Genomic DNA, 16,902 nt, shown 5'->3' with positions numbered 1-16,902 from the left:
AATGCTGGAAGTGGCATCCTCTAGCACTGCAGTGACACTGCAGAATGTTGATACCTGTTTAGTCTCCTATGGGATTTGCAAGATGTATTCCCTGTTCCTCCTTGCCTCCAGCCCAGCAGAGCCTGTAATGCATCACAGCTATGTAGCAGCTTTGCTGGGCCTTTAGCCTTCATATGTGTATAAATATCTGAGGGGTAGGTGTCAAGTGGAGGGGGCCAATCTCTTTTTGGTGGTGCACACTACAGACATGAAGAGAAACTTCTTTACAGTGAGGGTGATAGAGCATGGGAACAGGCTGCCCAGACAGACTGTGGAGTCTCCTTCTCTGTAGGCTTTCAAAACCCACGTGGATGCATTTCTTTGCAGACTACCCTAAGTGATCCTGCTTTGGTAGGGGGTTAGACTTGATGATCTCTTGAGGTACCTTCCAACAACTAATATACTGTGATACTGAGTTGATCTGAAGCTTTCTAAGGTGGCAGTATGACTAATAAATGTGGTACTAATAACTTGCAAGTAACAGAAAGTAAAATCCTTGAATGAATGCTAAGGCCAAGAGAAAGGTCTCCATAATAAAACTAAAAGACAGAGTGCCAGTGAAGTGTGGGAGCATTTACCATAAAACCTCATTTCAGGGTAATTAGCACTGTAAATAGTGCCCAGCACATAATAGCATTTTGTGTTTGTATCACTAAATTGAGCAACCAAGGGAGGATTCAGCAATTGATGGCCACCTATACTGTCCAAGAAAAAGCAAAATCTCCTTTGTGATGGTATTATTCCTTAATCAAGTCTTGTTTAAATTAATTCTTTTCCCAAAGGGATGAGAGTTGGGTGACCTTTTCAGAGCATCTTATTAAAGTGTGCTTTGTGTATTGAGCACTTTTGAAACAGCTTGGACCCAAATACATTTTTGCTTAATACACTGTATCTGGACTGATGCCATTAGCCTCCCACTCACTGAAGCCTACGGGACTAAATGGGTGTAACAAAAAGAAGAATTTGGCTGGTGACCTGCAGCTTCAGTGACTCACACTGGATCACATACACTGTGTCCCGGCTAGAGACTGCAACAGAGGGCTGCTGCCCTGCTACCACACAGCATGTGGGAGGCTTCGGGCAAAGGCACACTCCCAGAGGATTCAGAGAATCACATATGGTGAAGGGACTTCTGGAGGTCATCTGGTCCAAATTCCCTGCTTAAGCAGGGACACTCAGAGCCAGATTCCCAGGACCATGTCTAGGTACTTTTTTATATCTCTAAAGAGGAAGACTCTACAACCCCCTGGGCAGCCTGTGCCAGTGCTCGGTCACCCTCACAGTAAAAACGTGTTTCCTGATGTTCAGGCGCATTCTCCTGTCTTTCAGTTTGTGTCCACTGCCTCATATCCTGTCAGATTCACCACGGAACTGAAGGGAGGATGAGAAGTGCACTGCCTTGGAGACTAGGAAGGCCATGTTGTATTCTCATTCAACCACACTATTCAGGCTTTGTACTTACATATTTTTTTCCTGTGGCAGAATCCTTGTTTACAAGGGTGGAGAGTCATTAAAAGTCTTAATAAGAAAGTCTCCAGTCCCATCAAGCTGGTTTGGTGTGGAGCCCAATGGTTGTTTAGATCCCCTTTTTTGCAGGTGTTTTCCACAATGCAGAGACATACAGAGCAATTCCCATTTGGGCACCTGTACCTCTTTGAATTTGCATTTCTGAGCCTGCTCTTTCAAAGCAAACCTGAGTGTATATTCCAGCAGACAAGCTCTTCTGCTGTGGGAAGGGAGAAAAGCAAAGGATGTCTAAGGTGAAATCTATCCATATGCGTGCCCACATTTTTGTACCATACTCATCACTGTGCTTCTTTTTCAGGTCCTCTTACCTAGAATGTGTGGAAGCACAATCCTTTTCCGTTCACAGGAACAGAGAATGCCATATAGCCCCATGAATGTGAGGGCTACATTATATGTGTAGGCTGCCTAGTCTAACACATCACCAGCCAAAATGGACAGCTGTCTTACTGGATGGTTTTCTTTCTTTGCTCAACCAAGGAGCTAAACTTTCTTTCTGTGTCAGGAAAAAATACCAAGAAGCATTGGTTATGAGAAAATGTTTTGAAGGTATCATCCCAAGTGGGAATTAGACTTGTTTTAATGAGGGTAATCTGGAATTGGAAAGCTGCACACACATTTGAACGTGCCTGGTGACATGTGGAAGCAAAAAGGTGAGACTGAGTCATGAAAGTGCACTCAGGAACATTTTACAAAAGTAATTCACAGTGCATCTGATCCAAAACAAAGCAGGATTTGCTTGCCCTCGGGGATCACTGTGTACATACAGAGGAAACAAAGGGCTTACATCTTTCAACACAAAATATGTTAGTATAAATAGCTCACAGGAACGCAGCTAATCTCTAAGGCCTTCTGTCAAGCAGCTGCAGAAAAGGGAGGAAAGGAAAAGCTTTTGGTGAAGAGCATCTTCAATATGCAGGGTGAGGGTTTTGTAGCTTAAAATTCTCATACTTGGTGTTGATTGTTGTATCTAATAACTATGAGAAGTGATTACTTTAAGCAGTAGAACATCTTTGAAAAACCAGGTATATGTTCTCTGCCACAGAGAACTGTAAACCAGGCTCCCATCTGTGCTCTGTGGTTATGTCTGCCCTGTGAAATAAAAAGCATTCAGGGAAGAAACTGCGGCAATGAACTTCTGACTGTCCATAACTGAAAAACTGCTTTGTTTTTTTCCTCCCAGATCTGTTATGGATGAATCCAACCAGTTCTGTTTAAGGCAAACCCCCAGTATAGCGTGGGTGACACCTCCCCAAGGCAACCTTCTGCACTGGCAGTGAGAATTGCATTACCTTTATCATCATCCCTGCTGTCTTTGAACACCCAAACTCTTGGTCTTTCCCAAGGGCATGTCCCCTCAGCTTCATATTATAAAATCACCACCCTGAAAGACTTTATGATAGGAGCCAAGGATCACTTCCTAAGGTGGGTAATTATTTTATAGCAGAAATACACACCCATGGGGTGACACAGCTGGTTACCTGAAGTCTGGGCTCCTTCTCAATGAAACATAGCATTTTAAGGGCAGGAAGACAAATTCTCTCAACTAGTGTGTCTATTTGCTATCAGCCACAGAAGGTTGCCACAAAGGGATGAAAGGAAGGTTGTCTAAAAGTTGAGCAAGGACAGGCATTTAGTATGGGCTTTGTGTGCACACACCTTTGAGAACCACCACCCTGAAAGAACAACCTAAAGCTTCCACCCAAACTTAAAATCGAAATTATGAAAAGCATCTAAGCACAAATTTGGGAGCTAACCTCATAAAGGCCTACAGATCTGGAGCTTCTCAGGTTACTCAAACCAGGAGACCACAAAACCCTAAAGGACTGACTTTCTGATTTTAAATGTTTGTAAAAATGTTAATGGCATTCAGGATCAGATTTCCAAAGGCACAGGGGAGAAGATGTAACAGACTAGATTTATTGGGGTTTGCTTATTTGCTAGATATATATGTATAACACGTGTTTTTCTCAACACCTCTTCAAAACAGTTTAACTGGTTAGCCTGGGAACAAAAAGCTGACAGAAGGGTTTAAAATCCCCTTTCCTGTGGGTACAGCAGGTGGTGGTGTAGCCACTGAGTAGGTAAGTAGTGCAATGGCACTGTGGCCTGGAGGACTCAGTATTTGCTGGTGTAAAGACAAGCTGGGAGACACCACTGACAATCAGGTAGATTGGTGGCCTCAGTGCTTTCCTTCTGCTAGGACTGTCACTGCTCTATGCAGCACATGGGAGCCAAGCCCATTCTGAAGGTGGGCAGCAAATGGAAGGAGACAAGGCTTTCATTCAGCGTCTGCAGAATCTAGCAGCATGACTGATTGGTGGTGATGGTTGAAAGCAAGCAGAATTGCTTGGGAGAGTTAGGAAATTCTGAAAGACAGTTTCTGCCAGATTAGTTTGTCTCTTTGTGATATGCACACACCCTGCTGTTACAAAGTGGGTAAGGAACAAGTTCCTTTATTCAGCCACAGTGGTAAAAGGTTGACCTCCCTTCTGGTTTCTGCTGGGCTCTCTCGAAGTAGTCCTCCCAGACAATGCTTAACTGCTGAGAGAAGTGTAAGAAAAAACCAGGAAAGGCTCATTAGCCTGTTTAATGTTTCAGCTGCATAAGGACTATGACTACTCTATGCACAGCAGAAATATTGTGGAAAGTAACTGTAATCACCCACTGAGATATGCTCTACTTTTAGTTGAATCCCAGAGTTTTTCCCATCAAAACCATGATGCACCATGGTGGGGTTCTGTGTTCAATTCCTGGGTTGAACACAAGGCAGTAAAAGCACATTTCATCATGCAGTGAGAGGTGGCCATGCAAAAAAACAAACCACTCTCAGAGGACCTGTGGCCAGACATTGGCCAGACATCAAAAATGCCAAGCCCTAGGTTTTACATACACAGTCCTCACAATGAGTTGCAGAGATAAGATTTCCTAAGCAGTGCATACACATGATCTAAACATGCATTACCAACAGGAAACAACAGATGTATGGGTCTGTTGCTCTACATACCCTGGATTTATATGCCTGAAGCAGAAGAGTAATGGAGTTATCACTATTTGCTGGAGGTGAAGAGCCTTCTCCTGTGTCAGATGACTGCTTTGTATGGGCTGCCCTTCTGGACTCAGGCATCTTCTGTTCTTGGTACCATGACCCAGCTTCAAGAGGAGTACCAAAGGAGTGGCTCATTCATGCTTTCCAGACAGATATAGGGTGTGCTATACAAAAGGTGTTTTCATATATGATATGTCTGCCATTATTCATGATATATTAATGCTGAGGAAGCAAACAAGAGTTGTATAGAAGAGTTGAGGAACTGTAGAAGATAGTGTCAGCCTGCATATCGCATCTTTCTTTCTACTTTGTCCTAAGCTGAAATTGGAGTTTCCCTGGACTCACCTAGATATCTAGATCCCTGGAGTCCCTCTCTATTGTGGAAATTATCAAGGTTCATGGTTCATGGCTCAGAATACCAGATTCTAGGAAGCTACAGTGGTTGAGTGAAATGAGGTAATACAGTTTCTAGGCTTTGGCTAGTGGTTTTACATCTTTCTGAGATCTTCTTGCCAGACTCTGCTTCCCTTCTTTCCCTTGCTATCCTGGCTTTCAGTGATTGCCAACCACCCTACAGGCAGGGCATTTCAGTATTCAGTATTCAGTATTCAGTATCAGTATCACTAAGGTTGGAAGAGACCTCAAAGATCATCGACTCCAACCTGTCACCACAGACCTCATGACTAGAGTAGGGAGGACACTACTGCCCTTTGTGGGAACACTCTTCAGACAACTGCTGCTGAACATCAGCTATGACCAACAAGATGAACAATGAAAGTAATCCTGCTCATTACCCATGAGGAAAATAACAGTCCCACGAGTGGCTCATCCAGTAGATTGGGAGGGCCAAGCAGCTGGAAGAGGTAACTGCTGATAGAAGCACATCCCAGAAGGATGTCTAACTAGGTGGACATCTTTGGTTTTGTCCCTGTCAGCAAGGGAGTGTTTTCAGGAGAACCGAGACCTAAAAGATATCTTTTCCTGCCTATGTCTTTCTTGTTCAAATGCACTTTACAAAGAGATTGATTTCATATGAGATCTACTCTGCAGATCGTAAGTCTGGGACAAGCATCTCTTTCAGAGGGCTTTGCTCTGTATGTTGGTCCTAATCATCTCTTAGCTGCTGTCATGCCATTACACTCTCTTAGGAAACTGATCCCTAAATGTCTCAACTCCTGGACAGCTTACAGAGCATTTCTTTTGATTTCCCATTTAAATAAGCACATATGTCCTTCTCCTTGGAGTCTGCTCAATGCAGAGCATTGTACACTACACCAAGTGCTAAAACTCACACGGCTGGCTTTAACTTGCCTTTTTCAAAGTTTTCCCTCTCCTCTTTTGATCAAAACAAAGCCTTTTGTATTCTTGTGGAGAAAATGATTCAAGGAGAGGAACCACAAGGCAGAGCCCTTCTTGCACTGGACTGTGGTACGCTGGGAGCCAGCACCAGGCATTGTGCTCGTGCTGAAATACCTCTTCTATAAGGAAAGGCTAACAGAACTGGTGTACTTCAGACTGAAGAAATGAAGACTCCAGAGAGACTTTATTGTGGCTTTTCAGTACTTAAAGTGGGCCTGTAGGAAAGATGAGGACAGTATTTTAGCAAAGCCTGTTGCAAAAGGACAAAGGGTAATGGTAATGGTTTAAGGGTAGATTCAAACTAGAGGAGCAAAACAGAACACATTTTTGACAGTTAAGATGTTGAAACACTAGAACAGGTTGCTCAGAGAGGTCATGGATGCTCCATCCCTAGAAACATTCAAGGTCAGGTTGGGTAAGGCTTTGAATGACCTGATCTAATTAAAGATGTCTCTGATCACTGCAAGGAGGTTGAACTAGATTACCTTTAAATGTGCCTTCCAATCCAAACTATTCAATGATTCTGTCCTATGATTTGGCAGATGAGTGGCAGGCAGAAGCCGGAGCAGACTCTGAAGGCTGCAGTGATGGTCTGAGATAAAGCTTTCCCCTCCACAGGGATAGCAGCCAGCTCCTGGAAGTGTCCCAGGGGCAAGAGTTCTCCAGCCTTCAATGACTGTTAACTACTAGCTGACAAATCTAGGACAAGGCTGCCTTTATCTGCAAAAGCCTTTATCTGCAAAAGGGGGTCTTAGCTAGTTTGGGTTGTTTATAAGGCTGACTTTCACTGACAAAGCTGAATCATCAGTCGTCTTTACTACAGAGTTTTGTAACAGGTCAAATAGAAATAAATTATATTTATTTGGGGTTTTATCTATGCTGTATTTGTCCTATGAACACACATATTGTGACTACAAACCTACTTTTCCCTATGTCTGTGTTGAAGTCATATCCTGTAACTTGAAGAAAAAAAACCCTCACTCTAACACAATGACTAAAATACTCCTTTCAAAACACTTTGCCACACCTGTGCCTTCACCCATTGTACAGTTAGATAACCTCGGGCACAGCATTACAAAGGCACTACTCCATCCTGAACTCATGGTAAGTGGGAACACTGTAGTCTTACAAAATAACCTTATAAAACTATAGCCTTATCATTTGCCCTGATTAGCCAGTGATCAGTCCTTCAACCCTTTGGTTAGACTGCTTTCGTTCTGTTCATTCTGGGTGCAGTATAAACATTCATTTTTGGTGACTCAGTGGCAGACCCATAGTCATCCAAGATGACTGACTCACAGTCCCATGATTTTTAGCAACAGACATAGTAGATGGTTTCAAACATGTAGTAACACCACCTCACTGGAATCAGCATTTTGGGGGGAAAAAAACGCAGATCAGTTCCTCAGAGACACTCCACACATCAATCAGTGTAATGCAGAGTTGAGTCTAATTCACCAGTCAGCACACAAGCTATCTGAATCACTTTGATTGGCAGGTCAGCTCTAAAGATCTTTAAATCGATCAAACAATTTCACTCCAGGCTCTTTGTTTGAAATAGCTTTAAAACACAAGGTACAATTCCTGCTAGACAATCCTGGGAGAAAGTAAACAAGCTATGAATGATTAGCTAGCTTGACCTCAGCTTTCAAATGTAACAATGTCTTTTATATGGGAAGTTGATAAACCCGGTGAAACCTGACGTGTGACTGCAATTAACATTGGTGATTACTGTTGCTATTTTGCCACCCACATTTTTAGAGAGTCCACTAGAAAAACGTTCTCTTTTCAAAGCTCACTTAGCAATACTGTCACATGAGGTGCAAGGTCATGGTTTTCACAGTGGCACAGAACACTAAACTTCCATGCTCTGCAGTATTTTGTGCACAGCCCTGGTTTTTTTTCCATTTGGACAGCAACATACCAGATTTAGTTACTCCTGATTTACTTCAGCAAGAGTACTTTTACCTCCTTTGCCACCAGCTATTTTACAGCATGAAATATTGTCTGTAGTTGCCAAGGATGAAACTTAGATGAAAAAGTTCAGTCAGGTGAAGAAGCCCAGGTAAAAAAGGAGTACAGGTTTAGTGATAACCTGAAAACAATGCTGACATGACACAATACTGGTCAGTATCTTGCAATATGGAGCTTCCCTGAAGGGCCTTATAAGAGTGGGACTCTGACGCTGGAAGACAAAGAATGGGACAGGGAGGAGAAGAAGGCAGGTGTGAGCTGAGCATGTTGAGCAAGGGTGGAAATGCAGGAAAGGCTTTGGCAAGGACAGTGAAACTAACTGGAGCATAAGCAAGAGCTTTGAGAACAGGGACAGGAGAATGGTGACCATTTGGAAAACTGGTCATTGCCAACTGGCATTACTTGAGGATGAGTACTATTTTTTTTGTGCACCTGGCAGTGTACTGGTAGGGATACTTCACACACAGGAACCAGGCAGCTGACACAACTGGGCAACACAAGAGCATATTTTCTGTGCTGGCACAGAGAGGTTTGATATTTGGGCTTTGGAAAGGCTGAGAGGAAGTGGATTTATGAACAGAGATTTCAGAATAGGTGAAGATGTGGCAGACAAATAATACTTAAACCAAATAAATGCTCAAAATATTTACCCTTACCAAAGCAGCAAGGCTACTGTGTAAGCAAAAGGTCAAGTAATAATGTCTTGTGGGCAGATGCAGTTTATTCAGTGTATGTAGGATAGGCATGAAGGCAACAACTTTTAAGACAGTGACTATTTGTACCCTTCTTAAAGATCTGCTTCACATGTGACTGTGAGCACAATGCATCTCAATCTGCATGGAGGCCTCATAAGCATCTGGTCATCACATTGTCCACAGCACTGTTAGAGCCTCTGCTTCAGCAAAGTCTCTAAAGCCAACTTAAGCATTCATCTCCTTGTCTGAATGAGTTTAAAGATACTAATGAAGATGGTCTCTGACTCCTCCTGGGGAAGTGTTTCTGCCTTTATACACTTGATTGCTGCAGAACATCCCTATTGAGGATACTTGGCATACCCAGAGAAACAGCCAGACTCAGATAGACACATACAGCTTACACCAAAATTCATAGGAGTTGGCTTGTTTCATTCAATGTGAAAGTCAAATATCAAGGGGCAGTAGGCAGAGCCTTTACCAGCAGAAATTAAATGCTTATTGACATACTCCAGTGAGTTTTTTTTCCAGTGATGTGATGATCTGTATAGACTGAAAGCAATCAAAACCTTTTTTTCCCCCTGTCTTTTTGTTTGTTTGTTTGGGTTTAGTTTTGTTTATATTTTTACGAATGAAAAATTACTCTGAAACTTTATCCTGTGAAGACATGGCTGAAAAGAGAGGTGATGGGTTAGCAAAACAGAACTAAGGCAGAAGAAGTCTTCAGAAAGCTAAGCATGTGAATAAAAATATTTATCATGCTGAAAACACTACATTTACTGAGAGAAAAACAACCAGGCAGTCCACATCTTGTATGGTTGCCAGCAAGATCTGTAACAAAAATCGTAAATCAATTGTTCACCTTTAATCACTCATAAAGACCAGGCAGAGCTGCTTTTTACCATATATAGACTCTCTCAGTGCCAGAATGGAGGAATACTAAGTCACATCCTTCATGGCAGCAAAGATGCCAGTAAGACACCTTTTAGTGTAATGTGCCTGTTGCTCAGCTGTTTCCAAACATTTAACAATGAATTATTCATTAAAGGCAGGTAATGTTTGGTAGAGCCAATTATTTGGAGGCAGTAGATCCAGAGTCATTCCTCAGACATGCCATTACCTTTTTCTATCTTTTTTTGGCAAGCAATTCAGCCTTTGTCGGTTTCATCTTGTCTCCATGTTAACGGACATAATATCTGCATGATAATGCATAAAACAAATTTGGCTTTCCCTTCCATTCACAAGCCCTCCATGAGCAGCCTGATTCTGCATGTGAATCACCACTGGCCAATACATTTCTTTACACGTGCTGGTTGCAAGCACAGTTAATTGTTACCTAAAACGGAAGCACTGATAACCAGAACTATTGTGGCTCACTAGTTCAATTCTCTCTGGAGTTAAAGAATATTAAGGTAATAACTCTTGGCATGCTGGGGGGGCAGAGGGGAGAAAGGAAAAGAAAGCAGACATTTATAATTGAAAAGTAGGATGTGCTTAATGTGGAATAAACCAAATAATATCATTGACATATTATTTAAAGATTGGCCAGCAGCATGTTTGCAATGGCTTAGCATTGCTGAATGAGAAGCAAGTTAGTTTCTGGCTCCAGAGCTGCAAGCAGTGTACCACTACCTCACTCCATTCACATTTCAATTCTAATGTCACTTAACATGTAACAGGCAGAAAGAAAATCATAAATGCTCTAAACTCATTTGGAAAAGTAATGATTACAATCCCAACAGGAAACCAAATTCCATCTTCTTTTTCACAGCAGTGAAGGAAGAATAGGGACAAATAGACACCATTCCTTCATCCACACCATCTGGAGGCTTTCCAGAGCTGGTATTTAACAGAATAGTAAATAGAATATCAATTAAAGAGAACATAGGGACACTTTGTATACTATGACCTGGAGAGGTCAAGCTCCTAGCCCTGTGCTGAAGCAGAATTGCTGTGGTGCATCTCACAGGCAGTTTCCACCACACTGAGGAGGGAAGAAAAAATAATGCAAATTCTGTCTTTTCTGGCTATTTCTGTGTTTGCATTTTGTAGTGTTAGTCAAACTGAAGGGCAATTCCTGCTGTGGTCATGGGAGCTGTAAGAATTGCAAATAGTAGACAACACAGCCTATGCTTATTTTGTATCTCTGGTTTAATCAATCAAATTAACTGTATTCCTTCTAGAGGACGTTGCAGGGGAAGGAAACCAGCCCTGAGAAGGGCACCAGCCTGTCCCAGTGCCAGCTCTGGGGCAGCATCACACGAGGTCTGGCTCTTGCTTTGGCTCTGTTGAACTAGGACACAGCCACTATATTGACCAAGGGGAAACCTTGCTGGTTTGGATTACCATAAAATTTCAATATTCAGCGCTTCCAAAGTTGTTGTACATCACAAGCATGGCCTTCTTTTATCACCAGCTTTTGTGATTTCTCTTACTTCATGTTTTTGACTCCAACTGCTTTAACTGCGTGTTGCCCATAGCAACATCCCCAGCTCACTCTGACCTTTGGAGAAAAACATTCCTCAGGTCACCTCCAGATCTTAAAGGATTTCACAAGTAGTTTAGGGATGTTTATCCCTTACACCCCCCACACAGTGGGATACACAGAGCTTTATAGCACCAACTCAAATGTTCCACAGATACACAAAAACCTGGAGAGACCCATCTCAACAGACTCCCACTCACCTGCCAGCTCACTAGGAGTGTTGGGCCTTTAGAAGTCATCTATCATCCCACTGACTTTAGAGTATTTTGGAGTACCACTTACCCTTTTTCCAGCATAGCTTTTTACCCCTTTGTGTGCAGTGGGCAATAAAAATGAAGTCTTAACCTCATTGGTCTGACTGCTTATGAGGTAAAAAATGTCTGTCTTTTTTTTTACATTGAAATTCTAGTTAAGAGAAATTGAAGACTTACCAAGGGGATGAAGACATCATTTTTCAAAGTATACACATTTGATCCTTACAACCATATCTCTGTTCTATATGTGCATGTGTGTGTATTAGGTACATATGTACACAAATACAGGCAAATATACCCCTGTCTCTTCTTTGCTATATGGAGTGCAACCACAAGATCTATTTCTTGCACATGGAGCGTTGCTGTCATTCTGCCTTGGCACAGATTCGATTATCACAGTGAACCCTGGGTGGACATAATTTCTGACACTGCAGTGTCTTTGAATGGCTGAGACTGAAGCAAAGTCTCTGCTTGTATGTTTTTTGTTTCCTGGCCCGTTATCCAAGGGTCTGAGCTGCTCCATTCAGATCTTAACACTGAATTTTAGGTACACATTTTTACATCCACAGAAAATTTGCAATCAAGTCTATACACTAAAAGCCAGAGAGCAGAAGCTCTTATAAACACAGTGGACCAGAGCCAAACCACAAGCATGTCTACAGTGTAGTATCTCATCTATCTGCCATGCTCTGTTATGGATATTAGATAATCATCTCCCTACTGAGATTAGAACATGGAAGAAAATGGGAGATATGGAGAAACCTTTAAAGTTGTTTGAAGAAAAGTGCTCTGGATTGCCTTTTAAGAGATTATTGTTTAGCTCACAGTTTTATATTGTTTTGTTTAAAAGTTCTGTTCTCTCTGTCACAGAGATGTTTATTTAAGAAGGCTGATGCTTTCTTTTCCTAAAGTTATAATTGTATGAGTGTTGCAGTCTGAGTATTTAATCCAAGCCACATGGTTTTTTTTATTCGGGTAGTGTTATATCCAAGTTTTATTTCTTGGCTTAAGATTACAGTTCTCTTTAACCTATGGGTCACATTTCAACAGCTACTTTACATTGCTTTACACCTGCTGAGTAGCATGGTCATCACATCTAGCATTCTAGGGCCTCAGCTGATTGCCAGTGTCTTACCAGACAACTGCACAGACAGTCCAGTCCTGATGAATTTACATTTGCACCGGTCTTGAAAGCAAAGCCAGGAAAAATGATATCAGGATTCCTTACAATTAAAATAATATTATGATTCCTGACATTACCCATCCAAATGATACTTTTTCCCCCACCACCACCTATCACTAACAGTTTAGTTCAGTGACCCAGTATAACTACCAAAAGCAAAACCCTTAGGCATGACTTAGGTGACCAGTGCTGTGCATGACACAGACGGTCCCTGCTCAAATGCTCATGATCTCAACAAGACAGTCACGGAGCGGACAGTGAAACACCTGATGAAGGAGCTGGCTTAAGGGACAAATATCTATAAATTATTACAATAACTATTATAATAATTTGCTATAATTGCACAAGAGACCGTTACCTGTTTGATGATACAGCAAGCATTGGTTTGTTCTCTGGCCAAAAAGTAAGTTAGTGAAAAGAGTATCGAAGCTGTCTTGCTTGGCTTGTAATGCCAGCGGTATCTATTCAGCGGCTGGCTCTAATAAAATCATCTGGCTTTTTTTGGAAAAAAAGCAGGAGGGGAGGGCAGCAGCTTGTTCAGTGACCTCAATTCGCTGAGCTGCAAGGCCAGTTTTTTAGACTCCCCTTTTATAAATGCTGCAATTATCTTCTATACATAATTCCAGTTACAATTCTGATTGGAAAATGGAGCTGCTTAGGGGAGCTTACAAGTTGACATCTGTTCAACAACTGACATCTGTGCCAGTACAGTGAACCAGAACTGCCTGAGGCAGGGTGCTCAAGTGAGATACAGGCACGGACTCACATCTGTATGGTCTGCTGTGGACCGTTCAAGTAGTTGTAGAGAGTCATAAGGCCTCCCAAAGGTGTCCCTGTCTGAGTATCAACAGCAAGCTCACTAGTTATGCATTAATCTGCTTGCTCCCATATAAAAGAAGTTACAAAATGTAGCCCTTCCAATCTACTGTTGCCACAGACCAAGCCTTTCTGTTGTATATTGGGCCACATGGTGAATTATAGACAATTCTTACTGAGGTTTATCACACTTTTGCTTGTTTGAGAGGTTTATCCCAACAGGACTTCCCAATTTCCATCACTTCTTTTCTCTGTCAGGGTAAAGCACTGGTTAACAGTTGTGAATGGAGTCTGCATCTAGTGACTCATTTGTGCCAGCAAACCGGACAATTCTTCCTGTAAATGGGCATTGCAAACCATTTTAGTATGTGACTTAAGTAAAATGAAAAATATTCTCTTCTCCCAACCATTCCTCCTCCATCCTCTCACTACCAACAGAGCCAAACTACAGCACAACTATTTCTCCTTATTCAGGCAAAGGTCACAAGATCCGCTTCTAAGCAAGCAAAAATTTTCAAGTGAAGTAAAATAATTTCATAAGCAAGGAGAAAAATGAAGACAAACACTTTTAATACTAAGCCACTTATGAATAGAAAGATCATAAAATGGCCAAAGTTATCATTAATAAAAAAGTCATTGGTTAAGGATTGACGAGTTTCTTTTTCAAGGCTAGCTGAGAGTCTAGGGTGCACTACAATGTGTAACAGAGTAATTTTTGGCAAAGTAGATGTCAAGAGAAAGCTTCATCGTTTAAGTAAAAATTGCTGAACTGCCTAAAGAGTCTGTCCTGCTCCATACAGTCTCCTTAGAAACATTCAGCAATGGGTGACTTTAAAAGTGATAAATCATGTCATGGCACACACTGCGTCATACCCAACCCACCCACCCTGCTTTAAGTATACTGTTGCCTGGCAGTGAATGGGAAATTTAGAATACTGGAGAAATCTGAAATGTGAAACTGGCTCACCCTTGCATTGCTTGCTCAGATAAATGCTCTCTGAAGGCACTGTGCCAAGTTTTGACAAATCATGGATTGGCAGGGGTTGGAAGGCGTCTTTGGAGATCGAGTTGAACTCCACTGCCAGAGCAGGATCACTAAGGGCAGGCCACACAGGAATGCATCCAGGTGGGCTTTGAAAGTCTCTAGACAAGGAGACTCCACAACTTTTCCGGACAGCCTGTTTCAGTCCTGTCACCTTCACAGTAAGGAAGTTTGTCCTTATATTGAGGTGGATGTCTGCTTATGCCTTCTGCTGGACCTGAAACCATCTGAAACCAGGAAATGGGAAGTGGACATGGAAGAGAAGATTGTCTTTCAGTTCATCCTCTTCCCTGTCTATTTGGTGATCCTCAAACTGGGTAAGGACATGACTATGGGACCAGTCTTTGTCTCAGTGTCCTTGTTGTTTACATGCAGCAGCTCTCCTGAAAAGGTCTGATTGCTGCCATTGCCCATTCTCTTTTACATTTGCATTACAACTGACCTCAAGTGGGACCAGGCTCCATTATATTGGGCTACGTGTGAACATCTATAAACAACAGTTCAGGAACAGAAGAATTGGAAATCTCTGACAACATGAATGCAAAAATCTACTGCAAATAAACTGTGAATTTCAAATTATGGTGATCTGGTTTGAAACTGGAAGCCTGCTGTCTCCAAAGGTGGGCAGATCCCCTTTCCTACTACCTAACCAATGCTGCCAGTACTACTACCCACTTCGAATTTTGGGGCAGGATTTCCTGCAAAGCTAAATTCAGGAAAGCCTGAGAATATTGAGTCTCTCCAAGTCTTGCCGATACTAAGAGACTGTGGAAGATTATTTGTAGTCTTGAACTTCAGATGACTTAGATGTCATCCAGGAGATTCACTGAACTTTCTTAGTTGGACTGTTGCCCAATTGCCTACAAGAAACTGGTTATTATATTGTCCCTAACTCAGTCTCAAGAGTTCGGAGTGGAAGTGATTAGACACGTGAGCCGTGGTTTGGGAGACATACTTGCTGCCTGCCAAGGGACGTGCAGACAATCACGTAAAGCAGAAATGCACGCTCACAGCACTGCTGCTGTTGAAGGCGTGAAACTCTGATTGTAGCAGGCGTGACTCAGAGCATATCCCTCATCAAGGAAAAGTAAAAAAGGGACTAGGAGTTGAAGGAGGGCGGGATGATTAGGGAACAGCCAAGAAGAGGAAAGGCATATTCAGAAGTGGGTGAGGTTTTCCTCACCTGAGACGTGCTTCTTAGCACCTGTAAACGTCTGCCCCGGGCACAGCCCTGGCACAGCCCTGGCACAGCCCACTCTCCTCCTCACTTGCCAATATTCCCATGCAGGTTGATACAAGCATACAAGGGTTGTGGGATCTGGCTTTACCTTGTCTGGGCAATGTGAGCCTTTTGGGATCTGTATTTTAACAGCAGAGAATTCTGCATGCAATGGCATTTATCTCCACACATACTTTTACACCGTTAAATTCAAAGACGGATGCTTAATTTCCCCTTAGTCTGGTTCCCAGGAGTTAGATATTATAAGGCTATTGACGTCTTAAGATTTTCTGTTAAAGGCATAATTGCTGTAACCCCATGAGGTTTGAAATAAGATACTATATTATTTTCACACACCCACATATGCACAAAGCAATTTTACTAACTGAAATTAAGATTATTCCCCTTAATTAACAGCCTTTAAAAGAAGGTTACTACATAAAAGGGTAAACTGAGACAGGAGTGAAAATAGCCCCTTTTGGAGGCACAAATAAATGCTGAAGTACTTTTAAAGGCAGATTATTTGTTTAACAATGATATCAGGATAAAAGAGACCACCACACTTTCATATTGTGGAAATTATTTTCTTCTTTATCGTGGTGACAGACGCAGATGTCCAGCTACAGAAATATGTAAGTGAAAATGCTTATGTTGGAGGAATTCGTGAAGTGCAATGAAGCATGTTTCATTTCTGTTCCAAAACAAAGGGACTGAATCCCACTTCCAGCTGGAGATCTCATCACCAGAGATGCCTTACAAAGGAAGGGCTGGGCGCTACGCTAACAGAGTAAGGAAAGGATAGGCAGCCATCCCAGAAAAACTTTAACTAAAGCAGTCTTCAGAGGGAGGAGAGGCAAACTTCCATATAGAGTGCACCTGAGGAGTTTCTTTACACCACTGGTGTCTTAACAACGTGTGTGGGTGTAGGTGTAATCCTGAGGCTGTCCCAGGGTGTCCGTACATGCAGTCTAACATGAGCCAAGATGGAATCTTTTCCATGTTCCAATAGGAAGCACAGAATCACAGAATCACATTGATTGGAAAAGACCTTCAAGATGATCAAGTCCAACCATTATCCAAGTCTACCAGGGCCACTGCCACACCATATCTTTGACTACCGTATTTAGATGGCTTTTAAATACATCCCTGGATGGTGATTCATCAACTTTCTTGTGCTGCCTGTTTCAGTCTTTGATAACCTTTTCAGTATAGATTTTATTTTTTCCTAATGTCTAACCTAAATCTCCTTTGGCATAACTTGATGCC

General features: G+C 42.1%; 1 protein-coding gene across 1 annotated transcript in view; it reads right to left on the bottom strand.

The window, feature by feature from the left end:
• NDRG1 (N-myc downstream regulated 1) overlaps positions 1 to 12,936 on the bottom strand; it is a 71,809-nt gene extending 58,873 nt beyond the window's left edge. The window contains exon 1 of the mRNA XM_068155494.1: positions 12,918 to 12,936. The gene's annotated coding sequence lies outside the window, so the exon portion shown is untranslated. The remainder of the gene's footprint in view (positions 1 to 12,917) is intronic.
• Between the last annotated feature and the right edge of the window lie 3,966 nt (positions 12,937 to 16,902).

Source organism: Melanerpes formicivorus, unplaced genomic scaffold (assembly GCF_026170545.1).
Source record: "Melanerpes formicivorus ecotype bairdi unplaced genomic scaffold, bMelFor1.0.p_v2 SCAF_32, whole genome shotgun sequence".
In the NCBI taxonomy this organism is placed as follows: Eukaryota; Metazoa; Chordata; class Aves; order Piciformes; family Picidae; genus Melanerpes; species Melanerpes formicivorus.
Note: the sequence above shows the minus strand (reverse complement) of the source record. Positions and strands in the feature narration are given on the sequence as shown.